Source organism: Podarcis tiliguerta (assembly GCF_965153285.1).
Source record: "Podarcis tiliguerta genome assembly, chromosome: 7".
In the NCBI taxonomy this organism is placed as follows: Eukaryota; Metazoa; Chordata; class Lepidosauria; order Squamata; family Lacertidae; genus Podarcis; species Podarcis tiliguerta.
Genome location: NC_139540.1, coordinates 20,243,475 through 20,266,507, shown reverse-complemented (window position 1 = coordinate 20,266,507; position 23,033 = coordinate 20,243,475). Strand labels below are relative to the sequence as shown.

Genomic DNA, 23,033 nt, shown 5'->3' with positions numbered 1-23,033 from the left:
AGTTCAGATGTTGCCACCATGGCCCTGGTGTGAGCAATGGAGCAATGGTCTTTCTGTGCCAGTTTACACAAGAACCTAACAAGACGCACCAATCAAAATGTTACAAGCAAAACAGAATAGGCAACTATCTGTAGCCGTTTCTCCTCCGTTCTCCTCAGGGCAAGATGGGTTTTTCAGTAGCGGTTGCAGGACGGAGAGGACAGTGGCTGATAGCTGAATGGCAAACACACTGCATCAGGTCAATGGCTCATCTAATACAGTAGACTGTTCTCACAGTGGCCACCCAGATGTGTATGGGAAATTGGCAAGCAGGACCTGAGACCAAGAGCCCTCTCCCCTCCTGTGGTTTCTGAAAACTGGTATTCAGAAGCATTATTGCCTCCAACTGTGGATGCAGGGCACAGCCGTCATGGCTAGCAGCCATCGATAGCCCCCTGTCCTCCCATCAATTTGTCCAATCCTCTTTTAAAGCCATGGAAGCTGCTGGCCATTGTTGCTTCCTGCAGCAGTGAGTTCCATAGTTTAATTATACACTATGTGTAGAAAGGGACGCAGGTGGCGCTGTGGTCTAAACCACAGAGCCTAGGACTTGTCGATCAGAAGGTCAGCGGTTCGAATCCCCGCGATGGGGTGAGCTCCCGTTGCTCAGTCCCAGCTCCTGCCAACCTAGCAGTTCGAAAGCACATCCAAGTGCAAGTAGATAAATAGGTACCGCTCCGGCGGGAAGGTAAACGGTGTTCCCATGCACTGCTCTGGTTCACCAGAAGCAGCTTAGTCATGCTGGCCACATGACACAGAAGCTGTCTGCGGACAAACGCCAGCTCCCTTGGCCTATAGAGTGTGATGAGCGCGCAACCCCAGAGTCGTCCGCAACTGGACCTAATGGTCAGGGGTACCTTTACCTTTAAATATGTGTAGAAGTACTTTCCTTTATCAGTTCTTGAACCTTCAAACATTCGGAATATACATGAATTCTGTGTTTGGAGGAGGGGTGAGGACTTTACTCTATCCACTTTCTCCACATGATGGCATCTCCCCAGGCTGTTTCTCTGGAACGCCTTGGTTCTTCAGAAGAGAAGGTGTCAATCCTGCCATATGGCACTGCCATGGACCCCAAGCATACCTTTTCCTCCTATTCTTGGCTCAACCCTAATTATTTTGGACCCTGAAGACAGCACCCATCAAAGCAGGAGACGTCTAGGAAGGATTAGAAGGTAAGTAAACAAGCGTGCAGACACAGTGAGAAAGAGACAAAGAGGGAGACAAAGTTCAGATTCAAGAATTGCAGCTATTTCTTATTTAAGCAAGGCAGCTTATTAATGAAAGATCACTTACATTTTTATACACTGCTTGGCTTGCCAGAACTTTATATTTATTTTTATACCCAGCCTTCAGTTTCACGCTGTGATGCATGGTTATAAACGAAGAAGCAGGACCCTGAACACCGTGCTCAGAAGGAGCCATTTATATATAGGAAGTAGAGTCATGCATATCTGTCTATAATCCAGAATGTGGCAGCTAGACGGATGACTGGGAGTGGCTGCCAGGACCATATAACACCGGTCCTAAAGGATCTTCACTGGCTCCCAGTATGTTTCCAAGCACAATTCAAAGTGTTGGTGCTGACCTTTAAAGCCCTAAACAGCCTCGGCCCAGTATACCTGAAGGAGCGCCTCCACTCCCATTGTTCTGCCCGGACACTGAGGTCCACTTCCGAGGGCCTTCTGATGGTTCCCTCACTGTGAGAAGTGAGGTTACAGGGAACAAGGCAGAGGGCCTCGTGGCACTTGCCCTGTAGAACGCCCTCCCATCAGATGTCAAGCAGATAAAGAACTACAGTGGTACCTCGGGTTACATACGCTTCAGGTTACAGACTCCGCTAACCCAGAAATAGTACCTCAGGTTAAGAACTTTGCTTCAGGATGAGAACAGAAATTGTGCTCCGGTGGTGCGGCAGCAGCAGCAGCAGGGGGCCCCATTAGCTTAAGTGGTGCTTCAGGTTAAGAACAGTTTCAGGTTAAGTACGGACCTCCGGAACGAATTAGGTACTTAACCTGAGGTACCACTGTATACAGTAGTTCATCTGAAGGCAGCCCTGTATCAGGATGTTTTTAATGCTTGATATTTTACTATGTTTTTATATGTGCTGTAAGCCACCCAGAGTGGCTGGGGAAAACCAGCCAGATGGGCAGGGTATAAATAATAAAAATATTATTTATTTGTTTGTTTGTTTGTTTGTTTCTCTACAGAAAGACTCTAGACCCTTACTTACTGGTGGGGTATGAGATTAGTTGATAGTTCCATATCAGATAGAGACATGGAATCTAGTGCACATGTGGTTCAAAACACCTACCACAAGAACAAACTGAAAATAGGTTTGTTCATCCTTTGTTTGAAAGGGAAAATATGGTGTACTCCCAAATGACTGAGGTATTGCCAGACCAGAATAGGAAATTGGTGCACACTTGGGACTCAGCTATGCCGCTGGAAATATGAGTGCATTATACAAATGTGACACTAGATAACGCTGGTAAGCTAATGGCAAATACCACATATATTTTAAAATGTTTTTTTCGCATATGTATAGGTTCAGCCTTATTCCAAGGGAACACTTTCCCTAGAGTTCTTTTGGGAGAGGAATTTCCTTTCCTTTGAACAAGAGACATGAAATTATTAACATATTTCATCAACAAACTGACCACATGCATAATCCAAGATTACTTGAGTTGCGATATTTTGTTGGAAGGCATATAGATAGAACTCACTAGCATCCCTGCATCGCACAGCTCATTCCCACTCTTCTCTTTTTACCTGCAAAATATGAGACCTGTAAAAAGGATCTCCTGCATCTATTTAAAAGGTTATAACAGCTGGGGAAGCCTATTTGATTCCAGACTGTGGTTCTGCAGGAGAGAGTTAATTCTTTCCCTTTTGCACTCCAATTTTGCCCAACAGGGCAAAACATGCAAATACCTATATGGTGCTGTATGTTTCTCTCCATGGAACAAACGGCAACTAGAAAGGAAAGATAATTTTAATTGAGAAAATGTATAGGGGAGGAGGAAGGATAGCTATCCACATGCTTGCAATCAGAAGGGAAAATAAGAACCGAGATTATCACTTATTTGCTATACTAAAAATAGGGTGCTGCTAATAGGAATGGATAGTGGAACAAAGTAGCATTGCTGCACTTAAATAAATTCATCATGGGGCTTTTGGCCACAAATTAGATTTGCCACAAACGAGACGGAGATTTTGCCTCCATGTCAAAAACATTTTGGAAGAAATTGAATTTAAATATATATATTTTTTTAAGGGAGAAAAATGCAATTCTATACCTGTATACCTTTATGGGTGGCACTGTGAGTTAAGGGTGGCGCTGTGGGTTAAACCACAGAGCCTAGGACTTGCTGATCAGAAGGTCGGCTGTTCAAATCCCCGCGACGGGCTGCACTCCCGTTGCTCGGTCCCTGCTCCTGCCAACCTAGCAGTTCAAAAGCACGTCCAAGTGCAAGTAGATAAATAGGTGCCGCTCTGGCGGGAAGGTAAATAGCGTTTCCATGTGCTGCTCTGATTCGCCAGAAGCGGCTTAGTCATGCTGGCCACGTGACCCAGAAGCTGTACGCCAGTTCTCTCGGCAATAAAGTGTGATGAGCGCCGTAACCCCAGAGTCGTCCGCGATTGGACCTAATGGTCAGGGGTCCCTTTAACTTTAACTATACTGTGTGTGTGTGTGTGTGTGTGTGTGTGTGTGTGTGTGAGAGAGAGAGAGAGAGAGAGAGAGAGAGAGAGAGAGAGATACTTTATAAAAGTATTTATATACCTCCCTCTCATAAGATATCAGGGTGGTATACAGCACAACAAAGACATAAAACACCACTGAAGAGAGTGATTAATGGAGGAGATGAAAATTTGGGAAATGTTATACACATGCATGAATAAATTCGCTTCTGGGGCCCCTCTGGGAATAGCGGACCTGAAGCTTAAGCTTCATTAGTTTCATCGTAGTTCTGCCCCAAATATGAACCTCCATTCTTTGAATTTATGGCACCAAGAGCACATGTGATTTATGCCCTGGGTCAGTAGCTTTCCAGTAGCCAATGAATTTCATTTCCTAGTGTAAACAGAGCACAGATTCATTTTGTGGTGCAAAACGGCCTATCATCTGCATAGTACCCACCCAGCCAACAAGCCAGCTTTCTTTTTCTTAATGGTATTTTGCTTTTAACAATATAGCACCCTAGTGACCTATTGCCACGGTTACTGCATGTTTTAAACTGGTGTCTGCAACTCTTCATTGGGATTACTATAAACTCATCAGGAAGCTGTTGTGTTTTCATACTACTGAAGAGCAGCAGAACAGTAAAAATGCTTGTCAGAGCTGTTAGCTGCTACTTTTCAGCAGCAACTATTAATCGCTGGGCCCAATGTTTCCAGAATTGTCACTTTACAGAATATTTTTTAAAAGGTCCTTGAGTATGGGAGAGAGCACATAAATAAGAATGAAGGGGAGGAGCTAAAGTCTTTGCTGTCAAGAATTTTTGAAGGACCACTACAGACCACCTGGCTGCACCCTATGTTTGTTACCTCCTTCTTGTTCTTTTATTTGCATCTCCCTTACAGGGTTACATTTGAGTTGCTGGGTCTGGTACAATGTTAAGCAGTACATCGAGTTGTTAAATAGATACACTCTATCCAGAAGAAGCCTCATTGAATTCAAAGAGTTTTGCTTGCAGTTAAGTGGGTACAGCAGAGATGGGGGAATCTGCGGCCTTCTGGGTATTGCTGAGGACAACTCCCATCAGTGCCAGCCAGCCAGCCTGGCCCAGGTATGATAGGAAAGGTAGATCTGCAACATCTGGAGAGCCACAGGTTCCTCATTCTTGGGGTACAGGATGGCAGCCTTGATGTTACTACAATTTATTTTCAAGGAATGTGATCCTGCCAAAGGCTTTAAAATCTTTGCACTCTTACCAAGGAGGAAGTTCAAAGTTAAGGTTACGGTGTAAAAGATGTGTGGATCCAGAATTGGCCTCCACAGTCACTCGGCCTCAGCCCAGTATACCTGAAGGAGCGTCTCTACCCCCATCGTTCTGTCCGGACACTGAGGTCCCGCGCTGAGGGCCTTCTGGTGGTTCCCTCACTGCGAGAAGCAAAGCTACAGGGAACCAGGCAGAGGGCCTTCTCGGTAGTTGTGCCCGCCCTGTGGAACGCCCTCCCATCAGATGTCAAAGAGATAAACAACTATCTGACCTTTAGAAGATATCTGAAGGCAGCCCTGTTCAGGGAAGTTTTTAATGTGTGACATTTTAATGTATTTTTAATCTTTGTTGGAAGTCGCCCAGAGTGGCTGGGGAAACCCAACCAGATGGGTGGGGTACAAATAATAAATTATTATTAATTCTTATTGGAAGACAATCTTACATGGCTACAAGCAATCGCCAAAGAGGAAGAAGCTTCTTTCCAAATACAAAACAAGGGATGGTGCTCTCTCTCAAACCCCATTTTCATCTTAGGATACGCACCCACCATAATTTATCCTTGATGTTTTTTATGCAACCATAGCTGGACCTCCTTCTTGCTCTTCATCCTTTCTGCTTCCCTTGGATTGTGCCTCCCTTTAGTTGCCACTACTTAATGTGCGTCCTCCCTTGTTTATTATTAGGCTGCCCTGTGCGCGACACAAGCAATATATTTACATTCCTGGCTTCTGCTTATAATCGGCAGGCAATTTGAATGCAATTTTTACACTGGAAAGGGAAACGCCACACTGCGTTTTGTTTCCTTGAGCTGTTTTCCAATGTCCCCTTTCTTTTTCCTTTTTGCATGATAACTTGGTAATAAAGGCAGCTGCTTTGAACATTTTCAGACAGAGGAAATGGTAACCCTGACAACAGGAACCATGGCGCACGTGTGATCTTTCAGCACAGCACCTGCACAGTTTATTCACACCCTCATTGGTTCTCTCTGTAATATTAGTAGTTGGAATTCATTAGCTTTGTTGAATTGATTTCCGTTTTGAAACCCCTATTCTTTTCCTCTTTCTCCTGCGTTGCAGTTCCTCGCTGAATCTCAAGCAGTGGGTTCTCTTGTTCTGTGTCGGAGGCTGCAGACTGATATATATATATATACCTGTCTAGAACTCCTGAACTCCTGAGGACTTTCTTCTGAGTAGACATGCACAGAGTTACACTGCGTAGGTTCAGGTTTTCAGTTGTCATAATGCCCTAGTCCCTATGCGTTCTTAAAAATCAGTTGAGAACATTAATCTGGGACACACATTTCCACACTAACCCACAAAGACCACAGCCCAGCATGTTTTTTTAAAAAATTCTTCATGGCATATTGTTATGATTTTCTTTACTGTAACAGTAGTAATAGCCGTGACTTTTTCCAAGAGATCTGAATGTACAGAGAGGAGATTTCTCCAGGGTTGATAAGCCATTCAATGAACAGCAATTGAGTAACTCAGTTTTCCAATTAACTCTCTCTCTCTCTCTCTCTCTCTCTCTCTCTCTCTCCCCCCCTTGTTGTATTTTTTAAAAATGCAGTCTATAGGTATTTAAATATTTTATATATAAACTCAACTCAAAACCTAATCAATAAACCAATTGAGCTAAGGTACATTAGCTTTAATCTAGTTTAGTCATTTGGCTTCACTTGGACTAAATAATATTAAATTCCAGTAATGTGATTCCCAAACCATTTAGCCATATGTTTTGACTTTACAATACTTCAAAGATCAAATGTACAGTAAGTACCCGATAACAATGGAGTAGTTATAAAGAAATAATGTGTTTCTCTAACTGGTGGTTGGTTGGGTTTTGTTTTTTTTAAGTAATCTATTGCAATTGCTTCTGCTTAATAATATACATTTCAATTATCTGGAATTTTGCTCATCTTGATTGTGATAGAGTTACCATCATGTCTGTCACAACGCTTTTTTCATAGAACCACTTCATGCATTCATGATATAATTGCAACAGAATTTAAAGGGGACGACAGAGGAAGAGATGGTTGGACAGTGTTCTCGAAGCTACTAATATGAGTTTGACCAAACTGCGGGCGGCAGTGGAAGACAGGAGTGCCTGGCGTGCTCTGGTCCATGGGGTCACGAAGAGTCGGACATGACTAAACAACAAAACAAAGGATATACTCAATATTACATTTTAAAAGGTAGTGTGCTTTGAGGACATTTGCTGTACTTTCTAATACAGTGGTACCTCAGGTTAAGAACTTAATTCGTTCTGGAGGTTCGTTCTTAACCTGAAACTGTTCTTAACCTGAAGCACCACTTTAGCTAATGAAGCCTGCCACTGCTGCTGTGCAATTTCTGTTCTCATCCTGAAGCAAAGTTCTTAACCCGAGGTACTATTTCTGGGTTAGCGGAGTATGTAACCACTGTAGTTGCTTTTGAAAAAGAACAGCAAGAAAAGGATTTTTGCCTTTGGCTTCATGGATACCTAGTATATAAACTCATTTAACTCAGTGCTGCAAACATGAAGTTCCCCTCACACAGGTAGAACTTCTAATGACCTCCTGATGGTGAGAGGATCTGAAAGAGAGGATAAGCAGATGACATCTGGGCAGGTTCAAATGATGAAAGACATACCTGAAAATCTAATTGAAGTAATGAAGGCAGCTTCGCTTAGGCTTGGAAATGAATTGGCAGCCAGTTAATTTCTTTTAATATTGGTGCACCTAAATGGAGATATGCACACCTAAAAAAAAAAAAAGGTAGCATAACATAACACATGGCTTGACATGTCAGTACTATATGAAATATTATGGAATTGATTACAGTATCATTCTTAATTATGTGAACGGGACTATCTGCAGCTCACTGAGAAAATACGCAAGCTTTGGCTAATCTCTTCAGAGGCATTTGTTTGTTTAACCTTGACCAGTATCAAGCCTGCTGAGATTCATTAATCAAAAGCACTATCTACGGTTTTGCAAGAAGATCGACTCTAGTTGCTAATTGCTGATCTTTAAGCAACTTTTCAATCATGCATGTGGCTAGGCTGAGACATCCTGCTCCCCCAAGTGGATGTCTTGTGAAATTCAAAGTCCTTGCCACATTGCTGAGGAGGCTGTAACTCTGAAATTGGGCACATATGCCTGCAGTCCTAATGACACTACCCAGCAGACTTTGTATCCGTGCAAGAAATAATAACTTAAACTGTGCTGTGCTTCATTGGTTCCCTAAATATACTGATGCCCCTACTGAGTGCTTTGGTAGTCGATCCAGTCCTGGCCCTCAGTTAAGTATGACATACACAAGGGTTTGCCAATAACATTTGAAAATAGATCTGGCCCATTGTTTACCATGTCCAAGACCAAAAGCAGAGAATTTGCATCTAGGAGAGAACTCTGTAAGACAGCTGAAGCTTGGCATCCTATATTTGCCACAATAATCCCTGCACTTTTAAAAAAGTGGCTTATCTCTTTAGCAACAAACTGTGAAAATTTGCTCCAGCAGCATGCATGGTTCTCTTCTGCATACACATGTTCCTTCCATGGATGCTGGCCAATAATTCCCATTATGAAACAGCCTTGGCCCAGGGGTTGTATTGGAATTCTAAGAAAACAAAACAACGGGTGCAGTTTTGAAATCAGTGATTAAAATCAGGGCAGTTTTGACAATTTCAGTCTACCATTTTGATTCAGAATGAGGTCCATTTGTATCCAAACACAGACAAAAAACTGCTCTTGAATCTCAAGAACCATCATGCAAAATTTGATTATGAGAGGTTGTATTCAACTCAGAGCAGACTTCGAGTGGTGCTTAAGAAATGTTCAAATGCATAGTGAACAAAATTGTTTTCTCCTTTGCTTTGCATTTCTTGTAATCATTTATTCAGACCATAGTTTACTGTGGTGTCTGAATAAGTAAACTGCAAGTAAATTGCAAGTAACTGCAGGTAAACAACTATTAATGATTGTTCAAACCACAGTTTGCCAGTTCAGAAATCACAAAAATAACAAACATTAAACATTTTTTAAAAAAAATTAATACATATAAAATTATAAATATAATATATTTTAAATTTAGCATACATACTGCACTAGAGAATTTAGTTTAAACATGCAGCCATACGCAATTAATAGCCTGGGAGAATAGCAATATATTCTCCTGGCATGTCACTAGGACTAGTCCCTTGTCACCAACCACCTCACCTGAGAGACTTTCTAACCCCCTGCTCTTGAAAAATGGAAAATTTCATATTGAATGCAGATATCTCACTGATTGTAAAGCCATTACAAAACATTTATAAATCAAATTGGTTGTGGTAGAATATAGCTGAGTGTGCACTTAAGTCCTTCCTATTGGAATTTATCAGACTTAATTTCTTAGTTTGGGTTGGATGATGCCTAGTAATTGTACAAATGACTTGTTTTACTAAGTGATTTAGCTGTATGTGTTCTGTCTTGGAAGCCTAGTAAGGAATCAAAAAATTAAAATGGCAGTGCTGCTGTCAGCATATTATTATAGACATCATGTTTAGGAATGTGAAGGTTACGCTTTCTGGGACCTGCCAATTAGAGCGAACTCACCTGATAGTTGTATCAATAAACATTCCAATAACTCAATTAGATATTGCCCTGTTTGTGAGCCAGATTTATCAGAAGAAATGTTTACATGCCCTTGGGAGTTGACATCACACTTTAAAATCATTACACAGAGCCTGTCTGTGGCACCCCCCTACACTGGCAGGTGACTGGATCACACAGAAACACCACAATTCACTTTAATTTTTGCTTCTAATTCATACATTTTGAAATGAAACTCCAGGGGTGAAACTTCCTACATATGCAATCTCAAATAACCATTTAAAAATATTTTTGGATTCAGTTCGCAGCATGCTACAGGATAGCCAATTATAGGCATTTTTGTTACAGCTTCCTGGAAAATAAAACCAAAACACTAAGCAGTTAGGATTTGGCAGGAGGGGTGGCAGACAAGCTGACAATCTTTTTCTTACTCCAATATTCAACAGACAAAATAAAAATCTTCTGCAGGAAGTAAATGAGTGTTAGCCTATAGACCCTACATGCAGCAGCAAAACTTAATGTTCGTTAAACGAATCCTTGCTTGGAGCAGACCTTCAGCTGAAAGGTTGTCACAGTGAGACTTGGTATAAAATGGGAAAGCTGATGTTTATCCATGTTTATTATATTGTTGATTGGGAAGAGTTCTATAGTTCTAGTCAACTATCTAGTTGGAAAAGCAAAGAAGCCATGTTTGCCCCTTTGCAGGAGCAGACTTTGGTCTTTCAAATTTCAGCAGTGTCCTATGCGAGGCCAAAATCCGCCTCTCACCTTCTGTTCTGCTCAGTATGCCACATTATATTTGTCATGTCCTAGAGTGCTCTCTAGGGACGCGGGTGGCGCTGTGGGTTAAACCACAGAGCCTAGGACTTGCTGATCAGAAGGTTGGTGGTTCGAATCCCTGCGATGGGGTGAGCTCCTGTTGCTTGGTCCCTGCTCCTGCCAACCTAGCAGTTCGAAAGCACGTCAAAGTGCAAGTAGATAAATAGGTACCGCTCCAGCGGGAAGGTAAATGGCATTTCCATGCGCTGCTCTGGTTCGCCAGAAGCGGCTTAGTCATGCTGGCCACATGACCTGGAAGCTGTACGCAGGCTCCCTCGGCCAATAAAGCAAGATGAGCGCCACAACCCAAGAGTCGGCCACGACTGGACCTAATGGTCAGGGGTCCCTTTCCCTTTCCCTTTAGAGTGCTCTCTAGGCTCAATGTCCAGTACAGCGGAACTGGTCATGTTGCCCTAAACTAATTTCTGCCCTTTGTTCTCAGAGGATAGATCCAAGATGACCTCTTGCCTTGAGGTCCAGAGAAAGAATGTGAGGAGGAGCAGGAGTTCAGCCTACACTCGAGTAGGACCCTGGCAGAGACACATGCCCAACTGGCATGTTCCCTCCCTCTCTCTCTCTAGCATCAGACAGGCAAAGAGAAAAAGAACAAAGGACAATAGTCCCACTTCACAGAACACAGTAACACAAACATCCTGTTTCTGTCACTTCCCACTCTGTGGAGTCAAAACAATCCTATGATAGACAACAATCCTATGACTGCAATCACGGAGCAGGAATTCTAGCATCAAGTTGTTCATTTGATCAGTGGAATAGCAGGGGGAAGCAGAGGGGCCAATGCCAATCTTGGGGGGCATAAACCTGGTGCCCCCGGCCCCTGCAGAGATCCCCACACCCTGCCTGGCTCCAGCAGTGGGGAGGGGGTTGATGAGAACGGAGAGCACCCTCTGCCCCCACTAAGCACCAGACAGGGAGCGGGTGCTCGTCACCCTCTGCTCTCACCAGTAGCACCCCCTGTGACCTGCCCCCCATGCCCACCCAACAGAGAAGGCTGGGCAAGCACGCTCTGACCCCACCTGGCATGTGTCCCACACACCCTCCTCGGGCACTGATGAGCAGCCCCTGCACTTGACACAACCTAAGATTTATCATCAAAGAGATAGAGAGAAGTCAGCAGACAGATAAAGTTAAAGGGATAGTATGGGAATCGCCCCCTACTCTTTTTGAATTGCACCCAAACTGCCAACAATCTCAAATGCAAAGAACGTCATTGTAATACTCTCATCAAGCAATTCATTCCAACAGTTTGTGATTAAGGGACCTAAGAATAAGTGTGTGGGTGGTTTTCAGAGGATGGTGCATTTCCTATGACTCTGTTAGCTGCCCAGGGAATGTAAAGGTGAGGTATACATTATTTAAGTAATAGTGCCACTCTATTCTGCCTTGATCAGACCCCACTTGGAGCACTGTGCCCAATTCTGGGCACCACAGTTTAACGCTATTCAGAATCTCTGATCAGAGTGTTGGGATTGCTCTGCAATTTCATAACTAAATTTAATCAAAGTGTCATTTAAGAGAACACCCCCTTCTGTATTCTTTAGAATGGCTCTTTTGGCTGCATTTTCAAAATAAATCAATGCACACCACTTCGTCCTGTGCTATTAGCCTAAGGCTGACTACCAGCAGCTGCAGGGAAACTTATCTGATACTATTACATATTTATTGGAAATATTGATATATGCTGCCTGCCTTTCAACAGCAGCAAAGCTGTTGCCCCCCCCCCCAAAGCCAATGCTTTCAAGTGTCACTTTTGAAAAGGACTCCCACCCCGTAGCAGTAAGTGGGGGATATGAACAAATGCTGTTGGGAGGCATCATCACATGGTTTACATAACAGAGAGACAAAGAAGAAACAGCACGGTTTTGTTTTTAAAAGTTAAAATAATACAGGGTCAGAAAAGGCTGCAGTATCCCTGCTGAAATATGTGGTGGGGCATTTTGCTCCCCGAGCTCAGCAGGATAGGGTCACAACTGAATCTTAAGGCATATCTATCCCACAGACTTGTGGTTTAATAATTTCATTTTCTCCCCAGGAGACTCTGAGAACTGTAGTTTTGAAGTGGGGGAGTCGAGATTCCTAACCAATTCTCAGCACTCACATGACCAGCGACAATTGCGAGATGCTTGGAGTATCCCTAGGAGAAGAGTACAGGGCAGGCAGGCATTTTGTAGTGTCTACATGCCCCTCTTAGGAATCAGGGTGGAGGAATTCTTTCAGATTCATTTTTGAAGGTAACCTATCGAGGTCATATTTTCCAAACGAATGTGTGGTCTGAAACTCTGCCGTCCTTTGAAATTCACACTTTTCTGAATGTTGTGATGCATGTGTCTAATCAAAAAATGTGGCGCTTATACACACACACACACACACGCACGGACGCACAGAGAGAGAGAGAGAGAGATGGAGAGAAAGAGAGAGATGGGGAGGGAGGGAGAGAGAGAGAGAGAGAGAGAGAGAGAGAGAGAGATGAAAGGTGCATACAAAAAAAATGTTAATGTAAGGGAAAATAATGTGCAACAATGCATTCTATAAGGGGTAAAATGTGTATATTAGAGTCTGTACAAAAATTGCAGTATAGTACATAATGGGAAATGTATGTGAAAATGCATACACATTTTATTGCAGAATACACACACACACACACACACACACACACTTGGAAACTGGAAAAATGAGAAAGAAGATTCCACCTAAACATTAGGAAGAACTTCCTGACAGTGAGAGCTGTTCGACAGTGGAATTTGCTGCCAAGGAGTGTGGTGGAGTCTCCTTCTTTGGAGGTCTTTAAGCAGAGGCTTGACAACCATATGTCAGGAGTGGTCTGATGGTGGTTCCTACTTGGCAGGGGGTTGGACTCGATGGCCCTTGTGGTCTCTTCCAACTCTATTATTCTATGATTCTATGTTGGGAGCCAAAACCAAAGACTCATTCATGTGGACAAAATTTGAAGTGGAAGGTCATCTATATAATCCTGATCTAAAAAGATGAAGGGGCAAAAGATTGCATGTTCATCCAGTTAAAATGACCATCCTGCTCCTGCTGCCTGCATAAAATCCCCACGAAAAGGACCTTGGAAGTCACCTAGTCCAACCCATTGCCACCAATCCATTTGGTGCAGCCACAGCACCTGTGTCCAGGCACTTCAACGCCCCTTGGGATGGCAAGAGAGGCCAGGGTATATCAGGCCACCATTTTGAGCCTTCCAGTTGCGGGAAACAATGCAGGTCTCTGACTGGAACCCCAGCTCCTGAGGACACTGCTGCAGCACGTGGTGGTTTCTGCTTGCCTTTGGCAGGAACAGCAGAGATCTCTGTGGTGGCAGTGACTCCCCACAGTTGGAACAGAGTGGAGGAGCAACTCTGTATATCCACAGCCCCTTCAGCATGGCAGATCAAGTGTATACCTGGATGTTCATACCTGCAACAGGGCCCAGGACTACCTTCTCCCTGACCCTTTCCCCTTGGTTACTGAGATAGAGGTGAAGTGGGGACGACTCCTAAGAATGTTTAGGGTGGAACCTCTGATTCTGGAGGTTTATTGTAGTGCCTGCCTAAGTTGAACAAAAAGGTGCAACTTCCATTTATTTTATTTTTGCAGATTGGTACAGTGCTTGGCCTTTTAATATCACATTGGTAGCTATCTAATTCACTGTATCATAACATCAAAGAAAGAAAATCTCTTGGTTCCTGGCTTGTTGCAAAGATGGACATTTGGCTTCCCAGCTGTTTCAGAGTCCCAAGTGTTTTGTGTTACTGTCAATCACCACCAGGCTTCCAGCTGTTTCCAGCTCTGTGTTTATGGGCTGGCAGCCCACGATCCACATCTCAGGGAACTTGTTTTTGGAACCAGCCCACAGAACAAGCCCCTTGGAACAACTTTTTACCACCTCAAAGGAGTCATCTGCTCAGGATTGTTAGGGACGTCTTACAGAGCTCTGCCCTTATGTAAACAGATCACCAGAAGCTTTCCATTTTGTCTACTAGGGCCTAAATCAAATGTGATGCAGGCTAACTGAAGAATGCAGGGAATTTTTTTTTTTAGCCATGTGTGGTTCTACAAGCTCAGCATCATATAAACATTTTGTCATTGGTACCTGCAGCATTAGCATGTCAACACTGTGTGCTCTTGGCTCATAGATCTGTAGTATGGTGACACTGAACCCACAGATGCAAGCAATTCAGTGTTTACCCATGGAAGCTCACAACACATTTTTTAAAGTATTAGTATCTGGATTCTGCTAGACCTCAACAGCAATGAGGGGGGGGGGGAGAAGCGAAGACCACAGGGAACCAGGCAGAGGGCCTTCTTGGTAGTTGCACCGGCCCTATGGAATGCCTTCCCATCATATGTCAAGAAAGTAAACAACATCTGCTGCTCCATTTTCTGCTGCTCCAGAGCAGCGGACACGGAGCAATGGATCCAAACTACAAGAAAGAAGATTCCACCTAAACATTAGGAAGAACTTCCTGACAGTAAGAGGTGTTCGACAGTGGAATTTGCTGCCAAGGAGTGTGGTGGAGTCTCCTTCTTTGGAGGTCTTTAAGCAGAGGCTTGACAACCATATGTCAGGAGTGCTCTGATGGTGTTTCCTGCTTGGCAGGGGGTTGGACTCGATGGCCCTTGTGGTCTATTCCAACTCTATGATTCTATGATCTACCTGACCTTTAGAAGACATCTGAAGGCAGCCTCGTACAGGGAGGCCCTTAATGTTTGAGGGTTTTTGTGTTTTAATATTTGGTTGGAAGCTGCCCAGAGTGACTGCGGCAACCCAGTCAGATGGACGACATATAAATAATGATTTTTTCCCCACCTTTAAATGTGAACTGAATCCCATCCCCCACCATCCCTAGTAGCAGGTGATGAGGAAGACCTATGCTTGAGACCTTGAAGTGTGATTGCCAATCTGAGGAGAACGGGGGCAGCCAATGTGGTGCCATCCAGATGATGTTGGACTCCACCTCCCACCAGTCCTAATCAGAATCACCAATAGTCAGGGATGATGAAAGTTGAAGCCCATTAACATCTGGAGGGCATCTAATTGGTTATATCTGGAGTAGACCATACTGGCTTACATGCATAAACAGCATGACCTTGTATAAGGCAGCTTTGTGAGAGCTCATGTTCAAGGTTTGTACCGGGTGGTAGGAAGGGAGGGGGCGAGAGATGAAATCTCAAAGATGCACAAAAACAAAGGTTTCTGTTTCCAGGATGGAAATTATTTTGTAGAGACCGTGAGCATTATATATAATGTTCGGCCAATAAGATCTACCCCATCATTGGCGCCTTTCTTCCTACAGTTTGTTCCAGGCCCAGATAAACTATGCCCAGACACTGCCACTACCTTAATCTGTGGGTAGCCTCGTTTTGCAGCCAGACTGATAGTCACAGAACCATCAGATTTGGTATTAGAAGGGAACTGGAATAGTCTGTATATAAGATATTGTGACATTGCAGCAGTATGCTGCCAGTTCTCGCTTGCGGCCACAGAAATCTGGCACCTGAAAAATGGATTGGCTTTGCCAAATGTCTGGCACACTGCTAAGGGTTCCAGTATTACCTAAGTAGAAAGCAGTATCTCAATCTAAGATTTATGGTATCTAGGATCTCTCATCACGCAAATGAAAATTAGAAAACTTGGACCCAGTGAAGTGAAATTCTTTTATAATCATTCTTTAGAAGGTGAGTCAAGAACAAGGATTTAATTGTTACAAATCTGGAGAAACCAGAGGTATCCTTTGTTTTTGCTTTCCCCCCTGCCGTCTCCACGATGGAAGAGATCCAATGCTTGGCAAGGCGGCACAGCCACAGAACTATAGATATTTGGAATTAAGCAGTGAGTGATGTGAGTGCAGGTGGGGATGTTTTTACCAACTTTCCCAAACCAGGCATATTTTTATAGACCATGTGCAAAGAAGGGGCCAGGTTACTTCAGGGCTTTTAAGATGGTTTTAAATATGGGCGTTGGACTAATTTATGGAGGTCAGGGGATTTCAGCCATGATGAGTAAAAGAAACCTCCACATTCAGTTGCATGAGTGACTGTAAGTTGCTGGGGAATGGGGCAAACAGCAGTGTCTTCAGCATTCATGCCCTGGTTGTAGGGATGGAAGGTTTCTCATTGTTCCAGGCTTAAGTTCAATGCACAACATTTGCACAGCAGGTTGCAATTTAAAAAAATAAAAAAAATATGAAAATTCACCAGCATATCAGTACATACACGAGCTTAGGGGTTCTAGGTGTCTCTTGTTCCCAATGTTTGGGGCTGTCACCGAGTTGTATGTTGCAGTGTATGGATTTCACAGTTCCACAGAGCAAGGGTGGAGAGCTTCAGGCCTGGAGGCCAAATGTGGGTCTGGAGGATAGAGAAGGGTGTTTGTGAGGTGTGTTGTACAAGGATGAAATTGACATTAATTGTGCCACCCACCTTTGCCTCTGGCCCAACGCATCACTGTCATGGGGTCCCAGAAGGCTGCTCAGAGTGGAATGCCACCCTCAAGCTGAAAAAAGGTCCCAACCTATGTCCTAGAACCTTACATACCAGCTTTTTGCACAGATACAGTTATCATCAAGGACTTGGATGCAAAAGTAGTGAAAACCCCACTGCAAAACAGAAGTGTTTTTTTTTTTTAAGCACGCACGAATCTCTGTGGTTTTTGTTGTTTTAGAGAAAATCTCTGTGATTTTGATCAGTTCACTCAATTGGTTCTAACAAACATAGGGCAGGTGTCCGTCCCCGCCCCAGCCAGATCTAAAACTCCATTGCATTCATGAATGTGTTGAGATTGGGAGTGGAGGCATTGAGACAGAGGAAGTGACTGAGTTTTCAAGTGGTTCTCCACTACAACTGGAGCTGGCAACTGCAAATTGCACCGGTTAGCATAATAGGGATGGAGCAGTATGGCCGAGCCACTATTATAAAACAGAATGGAGTAACCTTTTCTTAACACTGTATTGACATAATAAAAAAATCTCATAAATGCCAAGCAAGTGAAATTTACCCTTCACTAATAGGAAACAAAATTAAAATGTTCATAGGCAAGCATACAGACAAACTACATTAAAATATCTATATGGTGATTATTTTTTTGGTACCAGATTAAGACATTTTTATTTGCCTGGCCATTTTAAATTTATGGCATTGTTTTAGCTGTTGGAATAGATTTTGGTTTATTATTTTTCAGATATCACATTGTCTTGCTGTAAAAAAAGAAAGAAAAAAAGTTATTTTAATATAAGGTTGTATTCAGTGTGGCACTTGTTCCAGCAGTGCAAACTCTTCTGCTTGCACAGCAGAATTATCTTCACTTGCCTCCCTTCCATGCTGTTCTGGAGGTTCTCCTGACCCTCCAGAGCCGATTCGGGAAGCGTGGGGAAAGAGAAAAGCAAGTAATTCTGTTGCACTAGTCAGAATCATTGCGATTTCATTGAATGTGGCTCATTGTATTCTGCTTATGCACACTGCTCTGGAATCCTTATTTTGGCTCAAGACATGGCTTAAACATTTCCCCAATTAAAAAATGGATTAAAGTGAGATTAATTATTTGACAGTAACATTTCTCTAATGGGAATTATGTGACTTAGGCTCCTATAGTGACTTACTGTGTGACCTGTAGTAGTTTTGTGGACATTGCTAAAAAGAAAAACCCCATGTTAAAGACCTTACAAAGCATTTGGTTTTATATTTGGTTTTTTCCTACTGACCCGTGTTTTTAATTAGGAGACATGTGCTTTGTATTACTCTGCCTGTAGGAATAATTGTTACTGCCATGGTCCATTCAAACTGCAAACGATTATCTGACTAATTGCAATTTAAGAGGGTTCTGTTCTCCCATTCTATGTCCCTATAAAGAAGTCATGCTATTTAACCGCTGGTCTTGTCCAAGGCTCTTTTCCCTTAGAAGGTAAACAAGGCGAAGTTTCGAGGCTAGACACAGGTCATATTTGTCATTATCTCTGCTTGTTAAAACAAAAGAAAAGAAAGAAAGAAGCGATACTGTTAAAATCTAGCAGTGTACCCAGCCATAAATTAGCCTTGCCTTGGTGACCAAATATGAAGTCTCCAGGCATCGTTCTAAAGAGAAAGAACACTGTGACTATATATTGGGTCACCCGGACTCCTTTACCTCAGTCCATTTATACTTGTGGGCCAATTCCACACGTGAAGAAAGGTTTTATCCATCAAGGATCCATCAAGGAGAGGAGGGCAATGCTCTGCAGATGAGGCTATGGTCCTTTCCGTAGTCTAAACTGTTAAATGACTTGTTATGCAAAGCTCTGGCAAAGAACTTCAGCACTGCCACATAATGGAAAACAACTCCGACAAATTACAATTTAAGCAGCCAGATAACGGGGGTGGGGGAGACACAAGGAAAAACTATCAGTCTAGTATTTTCTGAAGATCTACAAGTTGTATAAACTTCATCATCTAAGTACAGTACATCATCCGGCCTCAGTGCAACTTTTTCAGAGTCATTCTCTCATTTATCCACCTGCTAATTATCGCTTATTGTTACCTATATATGGACTTAATTGATGGCACTTTTATGCTGATTTTCCTTCAGACAAGTTCCAAAGCAGATTGCAATCAATAAAGAACAGCAAAAAAAATTAAAAAATCACAGTTACAGCACATAATTGTATTGTAAGATTAACAAATCGTGAATGGAAGTTATTAATAATTATATGTGAAACAAGACTAACAAAAGAGCTGAAAAGGAAGCTAAACAATATTCCCTGCTGATATGCGGTACTCATCTGGTTAGTTGACCATCACTGTTGCCCTCAGGTCATAATAGGCTAAGTGCTCAGGGACAGAGGACATGAGCTGTGAGTCTGCAGCTATGTTGCGTTTTTCCTTATCCCTCTTGGTCTCCACCTCGAGTAAGTTAATGCATTATTCTGCTTTTCCTGTGACACACTCCAGCATTCACATTATCGCTACAATGTGGAACTGGTTTACAATGTGGAACTGGTTGGCCCAGATGGAAGGGGTGTTTCCAGAACATTCCTTTCACGCACTTTTTTATGTATTGGTGCAGGAGATGGCACCATACTCTGTTTTTGAGAAGAAGAAAAAATCTTTATTGGGTGTTTCCACATGCCACAAGAGGAAAGTATAACAAAGACTAAAAAAATCCAAGTTACCAAAAGTGCTAACGTATCCCAAGAGATCTATGCACGTCCCCTGAGTTGTACTGACGTGGTCACGTTTAGAAACAATTGGAGCCGTGCTATTCCTCTAGAAAAAGAGAGCCAGTGTGGTGTAGTGGTTAAGAGCAGTGGACTCGTAATCTGGTGAACCGGGTTCAACTCCCCGCCCCTCCACATGCAGCTGCTGGGTGACCTTGGGCCAGTCACACTTCTCTGAAGTCTCTCAGCCCCACTCACCTCACAGAGTGTTTGTTGTGGGGGAGGAAGGGAAAGGAGATTGTTAGCCGCTTTGAGACTCCTTAGGGTAGTGATAAAGTGGGATATCAAATCGAAATCGAAAAAGAGGTGCTGGAACTCACCATGAACACCTCCTTTGTTCTGTTATCATGGCCATGGCACGCCCCTGAGAGGTGCCGGAACTGAGTTCTGGAGAGTTCCTGCTGAAAAAAAAAGCCCTGAATAGGAGGCTCTCAGTGAGCTCACCCTGATGAAATCTATATGGGTTTTCACCCCTACTTTCCAAATTGTTTTCATCTGCCTTATCCCTCGTTTTTTTACCTCATACTGACAGTACAAACAGACCCAGAAAGTGGTGGTCTCTCCTTTATTAGAGGTTTCTAAGCACAGGCTCAATGGCCAATTTTTAAGGATGCTCTAGCTGCAGATTTCCAGGGGTTTGGGATAGATAAGGGGTGGGGAATCTTTGTCACTCCAGATGTTGCTAAACTACAACTCCCAACTCAGCCTTTGAAGTACAGTGGTACCTCAGGTTAAGAACTTAATTTTTTCCGGAGGTCCATTCTTAACCTGAAACTGTTCTTAACCTGAGGTACCACTTTAGCTAATGGGGCCTCCCGCTGCCGCCGCGTGATTTCTGTTCTCATCCTGGAGCAAAGTTCTTAACCCAAGGTACTATTTCTGGGTTAGCGGAGTCTGTAACCTGAAGCGTCTGTAACCCAAGGTACCACTGTATTTGGCCTTAGAGGTTATTTTCAACTCTTTGATTAAACAATGCAACTCCCTCATCTTGACTAATGTGCTTCTGCTTCTTTCTTCACTTCTTGAGCAGGCTTTCTTTCTTTCTTTCTTTCTTTCTTTCTTTCTTTCTTGCACTCCTACTTCTTTATTGAGTGGCCCTGTGGTTTTCCTTGGGTGCTCAAGAGTTTCTATTTTGTTCTGTTTCTCGGTTTATTTTTGTTCTTAAAACTCTCATTAATTTTATGGTTTGTTCTGCTGCCCACCTTTTCTTTTCTTACATCTATCTTTCACATTTTTATTTTTATTTTTGCCACGACTTATCATGCAAAACGGCAATAAAAGTGACAGAGCTGATTTCAGCAGTCACCTCTTGGCAGATGCATTTTGTTTTCCCAAGATGCCTCAGACGTTGTGCCGTTCCAAGGCATTCTGTGGGTGGGTGGGGCAATGTTTTCCAGAAAGATACAACATATGAGATGCTCTGGAATACAAAAATGGTGACTGCCAAGAGCAGTCACCAAAACCAAGAGCAGCTGCTCCTAGGGAAGGAAAACCCTCACAATCTCCAAATCACTGGCAAATGGGTCTGAATGGAAACAAATATGGGTAATGAAAAGCATGCCGATTCGTTACTCATGACTTTTGGAATGAATGAAAATTGAACCCAATAGACCCAATTTTCGTTCATTCTCACACGACTGGACACACTTCTCCTCAATGCCTACACCTTTCCATGTAGACTTTTCTTCTTCTGATTTTGGTCACTGCTTGGTCTCTGGCCTTCTTCCTATTTTGGAGGACATTTCAAACAAGTGTCTCCCATCCTGAGGATCCCCAATTGCAGTCTTCAGCACCTTTTCTCATGGTATGCATGATAAGAAACCCAGCTGAGGGAACACACCCTCAGCATGAGCTTTGTGCTACCCTTTCAGAAGTACAGGCATGAAACAGTCCACAATATCCATGATGGATATGGATCTATAATCCATTTCCCAGGCAGGCAAATTGAAGTTTATTTTTATTACCACTTAAAAATACCCTATTTTATTTTATTTTATTTTATTCCAAGTAACTTTTAAAAGGGTGGGATCTTTACACATGCCAGGATATTGTTCTTTCTATTTTCTCTATAGAATACTGATATTCTGCTTCAAAACTCCAAAAGTCTTTCAAAGATGGCGGCAGTTGATAGGCAACAGCTCTCACTGAGGACCTCTGAGGCAGATCAGCTGGAACTTCCGGAGCAGATGATGGAGGCAAATATTCCCTTGCTGTTGGTTCCCACTGATGTCCTCTAAGGCAAGGGGGCTGAATAGCTGGATCCTGCCCAGCCCATTATGAAGGCAAGTCTTGCCTTGCTGGTGGCTGGCGGTTTTTAATATCAGTTAACTTTTGACAGATAGCTTTCCACAGAGAGAAATAAAGTGGCTTGTGAAACTTTCAGATGTTATTTCAGGAATTTAGTAATGCTCTTCAGGTAAACAAACATGACGTGGCTCCTTAGGTTTCCAATAAAGCAAATCTGAAATGGGCTCCAGCTCTTTCTGGAGAAATATTACGATTCTCTTTGAACACAGCATGAACTTCTATAGAAATGTGTCATCTCATTTATGATGTATTAAACATTTGCCTTGGAAAAAAATGTTTTCCCCTCATTTTTATTCCCAAAGTGACATCTTACTTTGGGTAAAAGGGGTTTTCTCGCCACCATTTCCCACACCATGAGCTGAGCGCTCTGCTAAATATTTCCCATGCCTAAAAATGTTAATTGAGAAGGAACTGTATGCATTTGCTACACAGGTGAAAGGCTTGCATATGACAAGCTAGTTCTGGTTTGCGTGTTCAGACCCAGATACCTCCCCACTAAATAAAGTCACATTTGATTCAAATTTTAATTTTGGTTTTTTGGCAGAATTTAGGCCACAACTTTATTGATTACAGAAGGTGAGTGGTTGCATAGGCTCTGGTTCGATTAGCTCCCTGCACCCTTGCAGGCAACACTGACCCAGGGCACCAGCATAGGTCAGCCAAGGGTGAACACCCGGTAGGGAAACAGCTGGGAACAGACTATTTTCACCACCCAGATGCCCCCCTGGACTCAGGCATGGGCACAAGCCCCTCTTGGGGGTTGACCAAACCAGTTGAGCCCTGGATTCCTTTAACGGAATAACCTTCACATAGGGATGGTGAGACAATTCCCCCATCCCTATCATCTGAACTAGTGCCTATCCGCAACCTTACAAGTTGTGACGATTTGCTACGCTGCAGGCGAAACCCAAATGGCAACAGCCAATCAGCCTGGTGGGGGAAATTCCTGCCGTGCCCCTGTCCCAACAGCAGACGACACATGATGGCATAGCAATGTCAATCGTAAAATGCCCTAAAAGTAGGGAGAGATGGGCAGGTGTCCCGAATGCACAAGCCAAAAGAGGAAGCTCTGGGTCATGTGCATGGGTATATACAGGTCCCTTGATCTGTTTGGACTGCGCCCCATTGGCCAGATTGAACCCAACA

At 43.1% G+C, this 23,033-nt stretch overlaps 1 protein-coding gene across 1 annotated transcript in view; it reads right to left on the bottom strand.

Moving 5' to 3' along the window:
* ANGPT1 (angiopoietin 1) overlaps window positions 1-7,627 on the bottom strand; it is a 161,815-nt gene extending 154,188 nt beyond the window's left edge. Inside the window, exon 1 of the mRNA XM_083450598.1 lies at window positions 7,613-7,627. The gene's annotated coding sequence lies outside the window, so the exon portion shown is untranslated. The remainder of the gene's footprint in view (window positions 1-7,612) is intronic.
* Window positions 7,628-23,033: the final 15,406 nt, after the last annotated feature.